General features: G+C 43.3%; 1 protein-coding gene across 1 annotated transcript in view; it reads left to right on the forward strand.

Moving 5' to 3' along the window:
• The first annotated feature begins 255 nt into the window (after positions 1 to 255).
• LOC138666634 (zinc finger protein 208-like) overlaps positions 256 to 18083 on the forward strand; it is a 164741-nt gene continuing 146913 nt past the window's right edge. The window contains exon 1 of the mRNA XM_069754830.1: positions 256 to 303. The gene's annotated coding sequence lies outside the window, so the exon portion shown is untranslated. The remainder of the gene's footprint in view (positions 304 to 18083) is intronic.

Raw genomic sequence — 18083 nt, forward strand, 5'->3', positions numbered from 1 at the left:
CACCGCTTAATTGTAAAGTGCTGCAGAATATGTTGGCGCTATAGAAATAAAATAATAATTATTATTAATAATATGAGCCAGCTAGAATGTATGGGCAGCAGTCAGGACCTGGAAGGAGCCCATATAGCGTAGGTTCAAGGTACCCTAGATATTTGGCTGCTCTGTGCTTACAGGACCTGTGATGACGTCACAATCATGTTATCAGTCACATGGAAGGGAGGACTCCTCCCCTCCTGTGACCTCATCACAGGTCCTGTGCGCACAGAACAGCCATATATGTGGTGTGCGGCTCTGCAGGTGGAGGTAGGTGCTGGAGATTCCCCATTACTGGGCGGGGGCAGGGGACATTAACCCCCTCAGTGTTGCAGTCACATTCCAGGAGACAGAACGTGTTCCCGTCTGTGTCACTGTATCAGGGTCTCTCTCTGTATTGGATTACATTGGGTCACTTCCCTCCTGGTGTCGCTCGCTGCTCTGTTACTGTACAGTCTCCATTATGGCTGTCGCCCGCTCCATGTTGTCACTATCAGGAAATTTAAACACCTTACCGATATTGGACGTATCCATGCGTCATGGTCGGCTGGTACTTACCGACCTATGATGTATGATACGCCATGGTGGTTTTGCACGCATAGAGGCTGATTCTAACACTTGGCACTCAGTACAGGATTGATGCCCGCACCACTCCCAGCACTTTAGCCCCCTAAATACTGCGATCGTTATCAATCACATTATTTAGCAGGAAATCAGGGATGGAGCCGCCTCTGCTCTCCGATCAGCGCACCCACAACGCCACTACAAGGGGTCGATCATTGCCTTGGTGACCCGATCCGGGTCGTTTGGGTTACCAGAGGTAGCAAACTTGCTAGATCATGCTCAGAGCATGATGTAACAAGTTCGTCAATGCAGCGCTGACAGTTTGTAAAGCTCCTACATACTGGGACAAAGTAAAAAAACAAGTTAAAAAATATTTTCAAAAAAAAAAAAATAATAGCACAAAATAAACAAAAATGAAAATATATTGTACCCATAAATAAATACTTTTTACGAAAATAAAGTACTCATATTTGGTATCGCTGCATCCGTATCGAACCGACCTATAACACCGACCCACTAGTTAATCCCGTTAGTGAACACAGCAAAATAAACAAGGCAAAAAGCAATGCTTTATCATCATATCACCGAACAAAAAGCATTTAGAAGATGAATGTAAATAAAAATGATACTTCTGAAAACTTCATGTTGTCCTGCAAAAATACTGCCGTACAGCTCCATCAGTGGAAAAATAAAAGATATAGCTCTCAGAATAAAACAATGCACAACGTTTTTCTATAAAATATTTTTTGTGTAAAAGCGCCAAAACATTGAAAAAATATAAATGAACTATCGCTGTAATCGTACTGACCAGAAGAATAAAGCCGCTTTACCAATTTTACCACAAGTGGAACAACATAAAAAAACAAAACAAAAAACAATTCCTGAATTGATGGTTTTTGTTCATTTTGCCCCCCAAAAAAATCAAAATAGAGAGCGATCAAAAAATGTCATGTGTGTGAAGATGGTACCAATAAAAACGTCAACTCGTCCTGCAAAAAACACATGACTCTGTTGGCTGAAATATTGAAAAATTATAGCCTTCAAAATATGGTGATGCAAAAACTAGTTTAGGCAAAAAAAAGCGTCTTTTTAGTGTGTCACAGTAGCCAAATATAAAAACACAATATAAATCTGATATTGCTGTAATCGCACTGACCCCAAGTATAAAGTTGTCTATTCACTTATACCGCACGATGAACGGCGAAAAAAAAGAAACAAATTCTTCACTTGCTGTTGATTTGTTCATTCTGCATCCCAAAGATTGCATTTATGCTGTGCTCTATGCTGAGTGCTTACACCGGGGTTTCCGTGTAAATCTCTGAAATATGTGATTCAGATGGAACCTCTGGAGGAAGATTCCCTATAATAAGGCAGATGGAGGCACTGTGGACACTGTCTAGCCTGTGATTTTGCGGCGGCGGTCTTTTTAGACATGTGTAAAAACAAGGTCCGCCACAGTTTTGTGTACTTCTGAAAAAAAGGACATCCCTGAACATAGGTAACTCTGTTGCCTCATTATAGTGAATGGATCCTTTAAAGGTTTCATCTGCATCATGTCACTTTGAGATGTAAGTGGAAACCTTAAATTAAGTGATCAGTGTAGAGCACAGGATAAATGTGATCCCAAACATTATGTAAAATGTTCCCAATAAATGCTTTAACTCAATCCACAAACAAGTCCCCACTCAGGTCCATCATCTGTCAATGGAAATATAGTGGGCTCTGGAAAAGCAAAATGGCTCCTCGCCCCCAAAAGAAATTCAGCAAATTCTGCGCTCCCAAACCCAAATGCCCTTCTCCCTTCTGCCCCAAAGTGTGCCTAAACCACATTTAGAGTCCACATGTTTGGCATTTCTGTGGTGAAAAAAACATACTGGTCACTACAACGGCAGTTTGGAATTTTCACTCAGCAACATCTACTGCTGCTTATTTCTGGAAAACACCCATGAAGTAAAAATCGTCACTGCACCTGTTGATAAATTCTCAGAGGGGTACAACTCGAGGGGGATTCTGCTCTTTAGCAATTAGGGGCTCTGTGGAGAAACAGTGTCAGTGGGTGCTCTCGTCCGCTGGCCCAGCTGTCTTTAGCAAGACTGCATGGACCAGGGATCATACCACTGAACGCCCCCTCTATCTCCCGGTGGGCAATACACTACACAGACAACACAGGGTTAAGGTAAAACAGTGTGTCAATACTTTATTGAATCACAACACATAATAGCAAACAGAGCAATCTCAGCAATTACCCCAAGATAGTGCATATGACAGGGTCTTACTCTTCCGTTGTCTCACTGGGATAATGGTAGATGTTATATCAGAGCTCCCAGGGTCGCTATTCCACCTGTGATACACACACAGAGAAGAGGTAACGACAAGCGTAGGGAGATGACAGAGACCAGTCCATAGCGTCCGTACAATATCAAAAGCCAGTTGACATGACGTCAGTGCTCTCAGGGTCGCTATTCCACCTGTGATACACACAGAGAAGAGGTAATGACAAGCGTAGGGAGATGACCAAGAACTGTCCCTAGAGTCCATACAGGGTCCAAAGCCAGTTGACACGAGAGTCACCACCTGGCTTATCTGACCATCTCCATGGAACCAGGCGACCAGCGGGTCCCAAACCTGGCTTTCTCCAAACATATCCATGGTTCAGAGATGGTCATTGGATCAGATCTGTGTGCTTCCAACCGGAGCCAAAAAACCCTAGGTTGTTTACTATAGAATCATAGATCAGTGTCCCTCGTGATAGTGCCATGATGAATTGGTTGCAGTCCTTTCTCTTGTCTGTTGGGTGGTTTGCAGAATGTCTGGCTGCTAGCTCTGTGTTATTTCAGTCTCCCATGATGTGATCTCTGAGTTTTCTTATAATCAAGACATGTAAGCTATTTTTAGAATTACCCAGGGTCCTTCAGTCCAACATCAAGATAAGGTAAACAATGGTGATGGGATCAAGAAGCACTATTAGCATATAAGCTAACATCAATAAACAAAGCTTAAAGGTACCGTCACACATAACGATATCGTTAACGATATTGTTGCTTTTTGTGACGTAGCAACGATATCGTTAACGAAATCGTTATGCGTGACAGCGACCAACGATCAGGCCCCTGCTGGGAGATCGTTGGTCGCTGGGGAATGATCAGGACTTTATTTAGTCGCTGATCACCCGCTGACATCGCTGAATCTGCGTGTGTGACGCCGATTCAGCGATGTCTTCTGTTGTGATAGGCAATTCAGTATCACAATGGACATAGCGGTCAGAGCACATACAGTGATCTGACAATAACCCAAAATCATAGAACGAGCTCTGAGACGTGAGAACTCTGCAGACCGCAATCCCTAATCCTCTCCAAACAACACTAGAGGCAGCCGTGGATTGCGCCTAACTCTACCTATGCAACTCGGCACAGCCTGAGAAACTAACTAGCCTGAAGATAGAAAATAAGCCTACCTTGCCTCAGAGAAATACCCCAAAGGAAAAGGCAGCCCCCCACATATAATGACTGTGAGTTAAGATGAAAAGACAAACGTAGAGATGAAATAGATTCTTAACAGAGCGAGGATAGGAAAGATAACTTTGCGGTCTACACAAAACCCTAAATAAAACCACGCAAAGGGGGCAAAAAGACCCTCCGTACCGAACTAACGGCACAGAGGTACACCCTTTGCGTCCCAGAGCTTCCAGCAAAACAATTAGACAAGCTGGACAGAAAAAATAGCAAACAAATAGCAAAGAAGAACTTAGCTATGCAGAGCAGCAGGCCACAGGAATGATCCAGGAAAAAACAAGTCCAACACTGGAACATTGACAGGAAGCATGGATCAAAGCATTAGGTGGAGTTAAGTAGAGAAGCACCTAACGACCTCACCAGATCACCTGAGGGAGGAAACTCAGAAGCCGCAGTACCACTTTCCTCCACAAACGGAAGCTCCCAGAGAGAATCAGCCGAAGTACCACTTGTGACCACAAGAGGGAGCTCTGCCACAGAATTCACAACAGTACCCCCCCCCTTGAGGAGGGGTCACCGAACCCTCACCAGAGCCCCCAGGCCGACCAGGATGAGCCACATGAAAGGCACGAACAAGATCGGGAACATGGACATCAGAGGCAAAAACCCAGGAATTATCTTCCTGAGCATAACCCTTCCATTTAACCAGATACTGGAGTTTCCGTCTAGAAACACGAGAATCCAAAATCTTCTCCACAATATACTCCAATTCCCCCTCCACCAAAACCGGGGCAGGAGGGTCAACAGATAGAACCATAGGTGCCACGTATCTCCGCAACAATGACCTATGGAATACGTTATGTATGGAAAAAGAATCTGGGAGGGTCAGACGAAAAGACACAGGATTAAGAACCTCAGAAATCCTATACGGACCAATGAAACGAGGTTTAAACTTAGGAGAGGAAACCTTCATAGGAATATGACGAGAAGATAACCAAACCAGATCCCCAACACGAAGTCGGGGACCCACACGGCGTCTGCGATTAGCGAAAAGTTGAGCCTTCTCCTGGGACAAGGTCAAATTGTCCACTACATGAGTCCAAATCTGCTGCAACCTGTCCACCACAGTATCCACACCAGGACAGTCCGAAGACTCAACCTGTCCTGAAGAGAAACGAGGATGGAACCCAGAATTGCAGAAAAATGGCGAAACCAAGGTAGCCGAGCTGGCCCGATTATTAAGGGTGAACTCAGCCAAAGGCAAAAAGGACACCCAGTCATCCTGATCGGCAGAAACAAAGCATCTCAGATAGGTTTCCAAGGTCTGATTGGTTCGTTCGGTCTGGCCATTAGTCTGAGGATGGAAAGCCGAGGAAAAAGACAAGTCAATGCCCATCCTACCACAAAAGGCTCGCCAAAACCTCGAAACAAACTGGGAACCTCTGTCAGAAACAATATTCTCTGGAATGCCATGCAAACGAACCACATGCTGGAAGAACAATGGCACCAAATCAGAGGAGGAAGGCAATTTAGACAAGGGTACCAGATGGACCATCTTAGAAAAGCGATCACAGACCACCCAAATGACTGACATCTTTTGAGAAACGGGAAGATCTGAAATAAAATCCATAGAGATATGTGTCCAAGGCCTCTTCGGGACCGGCAAGGGCAAAAGCAACCCACTGGCACGAGAACAGCAGGGCTTAGCCCGAGCACAAATCCCACAGGACTGCACAAAAGTACGCACATCCCGCGACAGAGATGGCCACCAAAAGGATCTAGCCACTAACTCTCTGGTACCAAAGATTCCAGGATGACCAGCCAACACCGAACAATGAACCTCAGAGATAACTTTATTCGTCCACCTATCAGGGACAAACAGTTTCTCCGCTGGACAACGATCAGGTTTATTAGCCTGAAATTTTTTGCAGCACCCGCCGCAAATCAGGGGAGATGACAGACACAATTACTCCTTCCTTGAGGATACCCGCCGGCTCAGATAAACCCGGAGAGTCGGGCACAAAACTCCTAGACAGAGCATCTGCCTTCACATTTTTAGAGCCCGGAAGGTACGAAATCACAAAGTCAAAACAGGCAAAAAACAGCGACCAACGAGCCTGTCTAGGATTCAAACGCTTAGCAGACTCGAGATAAGTCAAGTTCTTATGATCAGTCAATACCACCACGCGATGCTTAGCTCCTTCAAGCCAATGACGCCACTCCTCGAATGCCCACTTCATGGCCAGCAACTCTCGGTTGCCCACATCATAATTTCGCTCAGCAGGCGAAAACTTCCTGGAAAAAAAAGCGCATGGTTTCATCACTGAGCAATCAGAACCTCTCTGCGACAAAACAGCCCCTGCTCCAATCTCAGAAGCATCAACCTCGACCTGGAACGGAAAAGAAACATCTGGTTGACACAACACAGGGGCAGAAGAAAAACGACGTTTCAACTCTTGAAAAGCTTCCACAGCAGCAGAAGACCAATTGACCAAATCAGCACCCTTCTTGGTCAAATCGGTCAATGGTTTGGCAATACTAGAAAAATTGCAGATGAAGGGATGATAAAAATTAGCAAAGCCCAGGAACTTTTGCAGACTTTTCAGAGATGTCGGCTGAGTCCAATCATGGATGGCTTGGACCTTAACAGGATCCATCTCGATAGTAGAAGGGGAAAAGATGAACCCCAAAAATGAAACCTTCTGCACACCAAAGAGACACTTTGATCCCTTCACAAACAAAGAATTAGCACGCAGGACCTGAAAAACCGTTCTGACCTGCTTCACATGAGACTCCCAATCATCCGAGAAGATCAAAATGTCATCCAAGTACACAATCAGGAATTTATCCAGGTACTCTCGGAAGATGTCATGCATAAAGGACTGAAACACTGATGGAGCATTGGCAAGTCCGAATGGCATAACTAGATACTCAAAATGACCCTCGGGCGTATTAAATGCAGTTTTCCATTCATCGCCTCGCCTGATTCGCACCAGATTATACGCACCACGAAGATCTATCTTGGTGAACCAACTAGCCCCCTTAATCCGAGCAAACAAATCAGATAACAATGGCAAGGGGTACTGAAATTTAACAGTGATCTTATTAAGAAGGCGGTAATCTATACAAGGTCTCAGCGAACCATCCTTCTTGGCTACAAAAAAGAACCCTGCTCCTAATGGCGACGATGACGGGCGAATATGCCCCTTCTCCAGGGATTCCTTCACATAACTGCGCATAGCGGTATGCTCAGGCACGGATAAATTAAACAGTCGACCTTTTGGGAATTTACTACCAGGAATCAAATTGATAGCACAATCACAATCCCTATGCGGAGGTAGGGCATCGGACTTGGGCTCATCAAATACATCCCGGTAATCAGACAAGAACTCTGGAACCTCAGAAGGGGTGGATGACGAAATTGACAGAAATGGAACATCACCATGTACCCCCTGACAACCCCAGCTGGACACCGACATGGATTTCCAATCCAATACTGGATTATGGGCTTGTAGCCATGGCAACCCCAACACGACCACATCATGCAGATTATGCAACACCAGAAAAGAAATGACGATCCTAACCTGTTGAACTGGGTCACCAGAGGAGCGAGGTTTCAAAGCCAGAAATAGTTTACAATTATTTTTGAAACTCAGAAATTTAGTTCTATCTCCAAAAAACAAATCTGGAATAGGAATTCTCGGTTCTAACAAAGAATTCTGAACCACAAAATCTTGAATATTTTGAACTCTTGCCGTGAGCTGATCCACACATGAAGACAGACCTTTAATGTCCATTGCTACACCTGTGTCCTGAACCACCCAAATGTCTAGGGGAAAAAAAAGGCAAAACACAGTGCAAAGAAAAAAAAATGGTCTCAGAACTTCTTTTTTCCCTCTATTGAGAATCATTAGCACTTGTGGCTTCCTGTACTGTTGTGATAGGCAATTCAGTATCACAATGGACATAGCGGTCAGAGCACATACAGTGATCTGACAATAACCCAAAATCATAGAACGAGCTCTGAGACGTGGGAACTCTGCAGACCACAATCCCTAATCCTCTCCAAACAACACTAGAGGCAGCCGTGGATTGCGCCTAACTCTACCTATGCAACTCGGTACAGCCTGAGAAACTAACTAGCCTGAAGATAGAAAATAAGCCTACCTTGCCTCAGAGAAATACCCCAAAGGAAAAGGCAGCCCCCCACATATAATGACTGTGAGTTAAGATGAAAAGACAAACGTAGGGATGAAATAGATTCAGCAAAGTGAGGCCCGACTTTCTTAACAGAGCGAGGATAGGAAAGATAACTTTGCGGTCTACACAAAACCCTAAATAAAACCACGCAAAGGGGGCAAAAAGACCCTCCGTACCGAACTAACGGCACGGAGGTACACCCTTTGCGTCCCAGAGCTTCCAGCAAAACAATTAGACAAGCTGGACAGAAAAAATAGCAAACAAATAGCAAAGAAGAACTTAGCTATGCAGAGCAGCAGGCCACAGGAATGATCCAGGAAAAAACAAGTCCAACACTGGAACATTGACAGGAAGCATGGATCAAAGCATTAGGTGGAGTTAAGTAGAGAAGCACCTAACGACCTCACCAGATCACCTGAGGGAGGAAACTCAGAAGCCGCAGTACCACTTTCCTCCACAAACGGAAGCTCCCAGAGAGAATCAGCCGAAGTACCACTTGTGACCACAGGAGGGAGCTCTGCCACAGAATTCACAACAGTCTTCACTGGTAACCAGGGTAAATATCGGGTTACTAAGCGCAGGGCCGTGCTTAGTAACCCGATGTTTACCCTGGTTACCATAGTAAAAGTAAAAAAAAAACACTACATACTTACAGTAAAAATCAAAGAAAAAGAGTCAGACGCACAATCAGCTCCGACACACCTGTGCTCCACCTCCAGATAGCTGAGCGTTGTATTTGCCACCACAGACTTGGGTGCTCGTAGAAAACAGAGAAAGATATCTCCAATAGTGCAATAAACAAGAAAACAAGCACTCACCATCTGTGCAAAAAGTCTGTCCTTTATTGAGGCTTCATGTTAAAAAAGTAGGATACAGCAGGGAGAACCTGAGGTTCCTATGACGACGATCATTTCGCTCTAGTGAGCTTCTACGGGTCTCCTTACAGTGCCTACAAGTAGTATTCAACCCCCTGCAGAGTTAACAGGTTTACACATTTGGAATTAACTTGGCATTGTGACATTTGGACTGTAGATCAGCCTGGAAGTGTGAAATGCACTGCAGCAAAAAAGAATGTTATTTCTTTTCTTCTTTTTTTTTTTTTTAATTGTGAAAAGTCTTTTCAGAGGGTCATTTATTATTCAAACCCTCAACCCACCAGAATTCTGTTTGGTTCCCCTAAAGTATTAAGAAGTAGTTCAGGCACAAAGAACAATGAGCTTCACATGTTTGGATTAATTATCTCTTTTTCCAGCCTTTTCTGACTATTTAAGACCCTCCCCAAACTTGTGAACAGCACTCATACATGGTCAACATGGGAAAGACAAAGGAGCATTCCAAGGCCATCAGAGACAAGATCGTGGAGGGTCACAAGGCTGGCAAGGGGTACAAAACCCTTTCCAAGGAGTTGGGCCTACCTGTCTCCACTGTTGGGAGCATCATCCGGAAGTGGAAGGCTTATGGAACTACTGTTAGCCTTCCACGGCCTGGACAGCCTTTGAAAGTTTCCTCCCGTGCCGAGGTCAGGCTTGTCCGAAGAGTCAAGGCTAACCCAAGGACAACAAGGAAGGAGCTCCGGGAAGATCTCATGGCAGTAGGGACATTGGTTTCAGTCAATACCATAAGTAACATACTCCACCGCAATGGTCTCCGTTCCAGACGAGCCCGTAAGGTACCTTTACTTTCAAAGCGTCATATCAAGGCTCGTCTACAGTTTGCTCATGATCACTTGGAGGACTCTGAGACTGACTGGTTCAAGGTTCTCTGGTCTGATGAGACCAAGATCGAGATCTTTGGTGCCAACCACACACGTGACGTTTGGAGACTGGATGGCACTGCATACGACCCCAAGAATACCATCCCTACAGTCAAGCATGGTGGTGGCAGCATCATGCTGTGGGGCTGTTTCTCAGCCAAGGGGCCTGGCCATCTGGTCCGCATCCATGGGAAGATGGATAGCACGGCCTACCTGGAGATTTTGGCCAAGAACCTCTGCTCCTCCATCAAGGATCTTAAGATTGGTCGTAATTTCATCTTCCAACAAGACAACGACCCAAAGCACACAACCAAGTAAACCAAGGCCTGGTTCAAGAGGCAAAAAATCAAGGTGTTGCAGTGGCCTAGTCAGTCTCCTGACCTTAACCCAATTGAAAACTTGTGGAAGTAGCTCAAGATTAAAGTCCACATGAGACACACAAAGAACCTAGATAACTTGGAGAAGATCTGCATGGAGGAGTGGGCCAAGATAACTTCAGAGACCTGTGCCGGCCTGATCAGGTCTTATAAAAGACAATTATTAGCTGTAATTGCAAACAAAGGTTATTCCACAAAATATTAAACCTAGGGGTTGAACAATAATTGACCCACACTTTTATGTTTAAAATTTATAAAAATTTAACTGAGCAACAAAACTTTTTGGTTTGTAAGATTTATGCATCTGTTAATAAATCCTGCTCTTGTTTGAAGTTTGAAGGCTCTAACTTATTTGCATCTTATTAAACCTGCTAAATCTGCAGGGGGTTGAATACTACTTGTAGGCACTGTACATTCCTGTCGGGTCCCCCAGCGTCAGCTTCCCTGCGTCCCCCAGTGTCAGCGCCGGCCGGCCGGCCGTAAAGCAGAGCACAGCGGTGACGTCACCACTCTGCTTTCCGGCCAGAGCTTACACAGTGCAGGGAAGCTGATGCTGGGGGACGCGACAGGAATGTAAGTATGTAGTGTTTTTTTTTTTACTTTTACAATGGTAATCAGGGTAAACATCGGGTTACTAAGCGCGGCCCTGCGCTTAGTAACCTGATGTTTACCCTGGTTACCCGGGGACTTCGGCATCGTTGGTCGCTGGAGAGCTGTCTGTGTGACAGCTCTCCAGCGACCACACAACGACTTACCAACGATCACGGCCAGGTCGTATCGCTGGTCATGATCGTTGGTAAATCGTTAAGTGTAACGGTACCTTAACACACCCTATGTACAGTCACTTTTATAGACTTACACAGTATGCTAGATAGTATATCAACAAAAAAGAAAAAAAAAAACCGAACAACAAACGTCAAAGAAGAAAAAATGGACACATGATAGTACATGAAATAGTCAAAATATAAATTTTATTAATAATGAATAGGGACAAAAAAAGAAAGAAAAATATGGCAATGTGGTATCAACCACACATCGTGTGTATCGGCCCACACAGAACACACCTTACAAATAAACCACACATGTATATGAACTAAATGTATATAATACAGATAGGATAGCAACCATCAATAATATAGCCCGTAAAAAATGTTAATGTATGTATGAAGTAAAAGGGCATATAAATGTCCATACAGATGTCCATATAACATAGGATAATATGGGTATATGAATAAATGGACAGGCAACCACACAGCAAAAGAGAAAGGCAGAAAGATATCTGCTAACTCACATCAATGCGTATGTACCATAATGTAGTGGTCCGTAAGCATGGGTGATATATATAAGCAATGCCAACTACACTATGTGAGACCCAACGACAACGTGACCTGCAGCTGCAAAATAAACGGTCACAGTATGTGGATCATAGAGGAGAGGTTACCTGAAAGGTGTGGTGAGTGTGGACCGATGCGCCCCGACGCGCGTTTCGGATCAAGAGTCCTTCGTCAGGGAGAGTGGCGTCCATGTGTAATAGCCGGGGTATAAAAAGGATGATGTGGCCAATGAGAGCCGGCTGCTCATATAGTGACGCATGCGCTGTCAGGAGAAAACCGGCGCTGTGAGCTCCAACGTCACGTCCGCCAGGGTGACGAGGCACAAGCATGTGATCAGTCACCATGGCAACGTAAAGACGCCGGAGCCTGCCAGCAACCAGGAAACACAGGCGACGCATGCATACAGAGCAAGACGGCAGACATGTATGTATAAGAACGAAAACAGGTGAAGCGTGGGTAAGAGTGACAAGTGCAAATAATATGTAAAAAGACAAATGGAAGAGTGCATTTCCGTATCAACAGCAACTACTAAGTTACATAAAGTGGCAAGTGCATAAGGATCCTATGAATACATAGAATACAAGATATATAAGGTGGATATAAAATATATAAAAATTATTATATATATACAACAAATATAAAATATATAAATATATATATATGCATATATATATTATATTATACAGAAAATTGCCATGACACAATACAACAAATAGGCAATATAAATGTGCAAAACCGTGCATATAAAATAACCTACGCCAATATATATATGTGAATACAAGATCATATACAAATACATACATGAATAAAATAAAGAAAAAATATAACTAAAAAGAAAAAATAATAAAAATAAAAACTAGAACTAAATAAATAACAATAAATAATGTTCCTGGGGCTGTGGGAGAGGGACCTCTTCCTGTCAGATCGACACTCGTCTATGGACTGCGTCCTTTTCTGGGCGCGGTACATAGACGATGTGTTTTTGATCTGGCAGGGATCAGTGGATACTCTTCATGATTTCATATCCATTCTAAATCAAAATAATCTCAATATCCATTTAACTTATCAGTATAATAGTGAATCTATGGATTTTTTTGGACGTCAAGATTAGACGTGATGAAGAGAATGTTTTACAGATGGACATTTTCCGTAAATCCACCTCAGTGAACTCTACTTCGGGCATAGTCATCACATCCTCCTGCTGTGATCCGCTCGATACCTTTTGGTCAATTTTTTAGACTACGACGAATCTGTTCGAGGGATATTGATTTCTATGCACAAGCTGAAGACCCTAAGAAAAGGTTTCTGGAGAGAGGTTACAGCCGTCGATGTATCAAAAGGGCCTTTAATAGGGCCAGACATACCCCTAGAGGGTCTGCATTGTATTCTCCTACCAAAAAGAATTCAAGTACGGATATCAGATTTATCACACAATATCATGGCAATACTGATCTGATGCTGTAATTTTTGGAAAAATCATGGCCTATTTTACTTTCCGATCCAATTCTTGCCAAATGTCTGGGACCTAGACCCTTGATTACATTCAGGAGGTCCAGAAACTTACGTGATTCTCTGGTGAGAAGTCACTATGTCAATGAACCAATTACTTTTCTCTCAAGTGCCAAACCAACTCTTGGCTGTAGACCATGTGGCAATTGTGTGGCCTGTCCTAATATTATCCGAGCCCAATCTTTCTCTAGTTCTGATGGGAAAACAACATATGATATTAAGCATAGCTTTACATGCAATTCTAGGGCAGTCATATATTATGCCACTTGCCCCTGCCAATTAATTTATGTGGGTCTAACTACTCGCCCCCTCAAGGTTAGGGTGCGAGAACATGTATTAGGCATTACAGCTGCCCAAGAAGTAATGGATATTTCCCTACTCAAAACTCTACCTCGGCATTTTACGGTCCACCACAATTGTGATGCTTCAGTTCTACAGGTTAGGGGTATTGATATGATTCAATCCAATATTAGAGGTGGTCCTATCTCCAATCCCCTAGCCAGGCTTGAGGCGAGGTGGATCTGGACTCTTAGGACAGTACACACCCACGGTTTAAATGAACACCTCAGCTTTGTCCCATTCTTGTAGACTTTGTGTGTCCATCTTAAATGCGTTTTTTATATTGTTTTTAATTGTTTTTATACTTTATTTTTTAGCTCATTTGTTGATGTGGTTCCTCTTCAATTCCCATCCGGTTGTTTACTACTGATTCATCATCACGGCACTTTACCTAGACTTTGACGGATGGTGTCTTTTCTTCAGCATATCTGCTTATCTACTTGTTGTACATTTTTTCTTTATTTATGTTTTCTTGTATTATTATTATTTTATTTTATTTATTTATTTATTATTCATTAATTATCATTCATTATTTATTGTTATTTATTTAGTTCAAGTTTTTATTTTTGTATAAATCATTTTTATTGGTCACAGCAATAAAAAATAAAAGTAAACAGTACAAACTGGTACATCTGTGCAATGATAGGCAATAGTTTCAAGTCGAACAGGAAGAGCTTAGTTACAGCATTTAAGTCTTATGATTTAACTTTCTGATTAATAATGCTTATGGCTATCCCGAGATTATGAGGTGATAACAATAAAGAGTAGCCGGGATAGTTGGCAACCATTGCTAGATTCCTTTGTAGTTATTTAAAATACAATATATATAATCAAACTGGATATGAGGAGGACAAACATAGAAAGTAAGAAAGGGGAAAGAAAAGGGGGTAGAAAGAAGAAGAGAGGGAAGGATGTGGATGTGGGGAATTCAGGGAAGGAGTGTGGCTGCCTCCATACCCCAGCGGACAGAACGCATGCCGAGAAACGGCCCGGAAGTAGACGAAAATAAGCTACATACTGTGTCGGGTTCTGGAAACCCAGAGATCTAGTTCAGGAGTTTCCCTAAAAGCGATCCAGGGGGCCCATATGTTGTAGGTTTTTTCTGCGTTACCTGGTGACTGGTTTATCAGCTGCTCCATTCTATAAATGTTGTTAAGTTCTGCCACAAATTCTGTACGGGTAGGAAATTTTTCTTGTTTCCAAAATCGAGGGATTAGATTTCTGACTGCGGTAAGAAAGTGTCTAAGGATGCCCCTCTTGAACCTAGATATTGACAAGTCGCATAGAGACAACAATGCTAGACTTGCTGAAGGTTGGATCTGTGTAATAGATAGCTTGTTATGGAGTTCAAAGACAGCCAACCACAAATCCTTTATGGGGGGGCAGTCCCACCAGATATGCATGTAAGAGCCTATTTCCTTTAAACATCTCCAGCAGGTGTCAGGGGGCGTGGGGAACACCGCATGCACCATGGAGGGGCATCTATACCATCTTGCTAGAATCTTATATCTCCTCTCCTGTGATACCGCGCATAATGACGATCTAGACGAGAAGAGAAGAATTTTCCTTCTGTCTTCAGCTGACAAGGGCCTTCCCAAATCACCCTCCCATTTCGAGAAAAACAATGGCCAACCCTGCAGTGGAGCCCTCCCCTCTTGGAAGATCTTATATAGCAGCGAGACAGTATGGTCCGGGGGGCTTGCTGATATGCAAAGCATCTCAAAGGGAGTTAGCGGCCTGCTGATATTGGTTTGTTTAGAAATTGAGTGGATATAACTTTTTAGTTGTTCATAGAAGAACCAATCAACAGAGCGTGTTTCCTCCTCTGGGAATAGTTCCCGAAGGGACTTCATCCCAGTTTCTTTTAAATAGTCGTGGATGATGGGTTTGGAATCTTTTCTCTTATTTAGAAATGTCTCTCTATTCAGCCCCGCCGGAAAAGTAGAATTGTCATAAATTGGGATTAAGGGGCCCGGGAGAGTTGTGATCTGAAGGTCTTTGTTTCGGTTTTTAATAAGAAGCAATATATTTCGTGTGAGGAAGGGTATATAAGTGCCTGGCCCTAGCCCCTTGCCTCCTGTCCAAAGTACAACTTGGGAGTCGCATCCGTTAAGATCGTTTTCTAGGTTTACCCACTTTTTGTTGTTTTTACTGTGATAGAGGTCTAGGATACAAGTTCCCATTGATGCATAACTATAAGTCGCGAGATCCGGGAGACCCAGTCCACCCGCCAGTTTAGATCTACTTAATGTTGTATATGAGATAAGTGCCCGATTATGAGACCAAATAAAACGGGTAATTATTTGTTTGAGGCGGGAAAAGAAAGAAGCTGGTAGGTATAGGGGAATTGTTTGAAAAAAATATAGGAGACGGGGCAGGAGGTCCATCTTAACTGCATTGATCCTACCCAGCCATGACAATTGGAGTCTGTGCCACCTCTCCAAGTCTGAGTTTGTTTTCTGTAGAATTGGCGCAAGGTTGGTTTCATACAGTTTAGACGTTTTGCTTGTAATTTTAATACCTAAATAAGTAAGGAAATCAAAGCTCCATTTGAATGGGAAGGTCTTCCTTAATTGATCCACCAAAGGGAGTTGGAGTGAAATGTTTAGGATTTCGGATTTATGAGAATTCATTTTGAAGTTACTTAGTTGGCCAAATTTATGTAACTCCGAAATGATGTTTGGTAGACTCGTAGAGGGGTTCGTGATATATAGGAGAATGTCATCTGCAAAAAGTGCTAGCTTATGTTCGTCAGAACGTAGTTTTATACCATTAATTGATGGGTTGTTTCTCAAGGCCACAGCTAAATGCTCCATTGTTAGGATATATAAGAGGGGAGAGAGTGGGCGCCCCTGCCTTGTACCATTTCTGATCGGGAACATATCCGATAGTGTGCCGTTTATCTTAACCTGAGCACTAGGAGAAGAATACAAGGCGGAGATCCTACGCAGCATATTTTCTTTTAGGCCAATTTCCTCTAGGGTCTGAGAAATAAATTCCCAATGGACCCGGTCAAAGGCCTTTTCAGCATCAATTGACATGATACACAGGGGGTCCCCCTCTCTGCCCGCTCTGTCAATTAGAGAAATAGTTCGGATTGTGTTGTCTCTCGCCTCTCGCCCTGGAACGAAGCCCACCTGATCCTGGTTTATTAGTTTTGATAAAAGGGGGCATAATCTATTGGCTAACATTTTTGCATATATTTTAATATCCAGGTTTATTAAAGAGATCGGGCGGTAATTATCGCACGTAGAAGGGTCCTTACCAGGCTTAGGGAGAACTGTTATGTGAGCGATGAGTGCCTGAGTAGGGAAAGAGCCTCCAAGAGAGACAAAATTACAAGCCTTCAGAAGTATAGGAGTAAGCAGTGTGTTGAATGACTTGTAAAAGCCTGCTGAGTATCCATCAGGGCCCGGGCTCTTGCCCTGTTTCAAGGCGTCGATGGTCTCAGATACCTCTTCCACTGAGAATTCCTTTTCAAGATCAAGTAAATCGCCTTCCGGCAGTGTGGGTAATTTGTGTTCCTGTAAATATGATTTGATTTTATTACGGAGAGAATGTAGTGGAGCCTCTTTATAGTGACCCGCTATGTTATATAGAGATTTGTAGTATTCACTGAAGTTAGAAAGAATATCTCTGGTATTAAACACTTTCTTCCCCTCTTTGTTTTTAATAAAAGGAATATAGGTATTGGGGTTGCGTTGGTTAAGAGCTCTGGCCAAGAGTCTACCACTTTTATTGCCGAGCTGGTAGAAGCGACTCTTGAGTCTTTCTCTGAGGCATTTGGATTTTTGGTCTATTATAGATAGCAGTTTTTGTCTGGCCGAGGAGAGCCTAGCAAATGTGCTGGCCTCAAGGTCTCGTTTATGTTTGTTTTCTAATTGGTGGATTTGTTCTGTTAGGCTAAGTATTTCTGCTGCTCTTTCTTTTTTTAACCTAGCGCCATGAGAGATGAGGACGCCTCTTATTACACTTTTCAAAGCTTCCCATTTTACAGTGGGGGACGTGGCGTCTTCCTCGTGGTCGGTCAGGAAATCTGTGATTGTTTGATCAATCTTAGATTTACATATGGGATCCTGTAGCAGATTTTCGTTCAGGCGCCAGGAGAAACCTGATCTCAAGGCAGAATGAAGTGAGATTGTTAGGTAAATAGGGGCGTGATCTGACCACAATATTGACCCCACGTCCGCCTTTACCTGCATATCAAGCAACTTATGTGAGATGAAAAAGTAGTCTATTCTACTGTAAGTGTTATGTATTTTTGAGAAGAAGCTATAATCTTTAGTTGTTGGGTTAAGAACCCTCCAGACATCTACCAGTCTCATGCTGCGCAGCTGGGATTTTATTTTTTTAATAGAAGATGTAGGATATGAAGACTTACCCGAAGAGACATCCACCGCAGGGTTCATTGGGATATTAAAGTCGCCCCCAAGTATCACAGGAGAGGAACCAGCAAACTCCTCGAGACGTCTTTTACAATCGGCTCCAAACTTCTGTTGCCCTTGGTTTGGGAAATATACGT

Source organism: Ranitomeya imitator, chromosome 2, assembly GCF_032444005.1.
Source record: "Ranitomeya imitator isolate aRanImi1 chromosome 2, aRanImi1.pri, whole genome shotgun sequence".
Classification (NCBI taxonomy): Eukaryota; Metazoa; Chordata; class Amphibia; order Anura; family Dendrobatidae; genus Ranitomeya; species Ranitomeya imitator.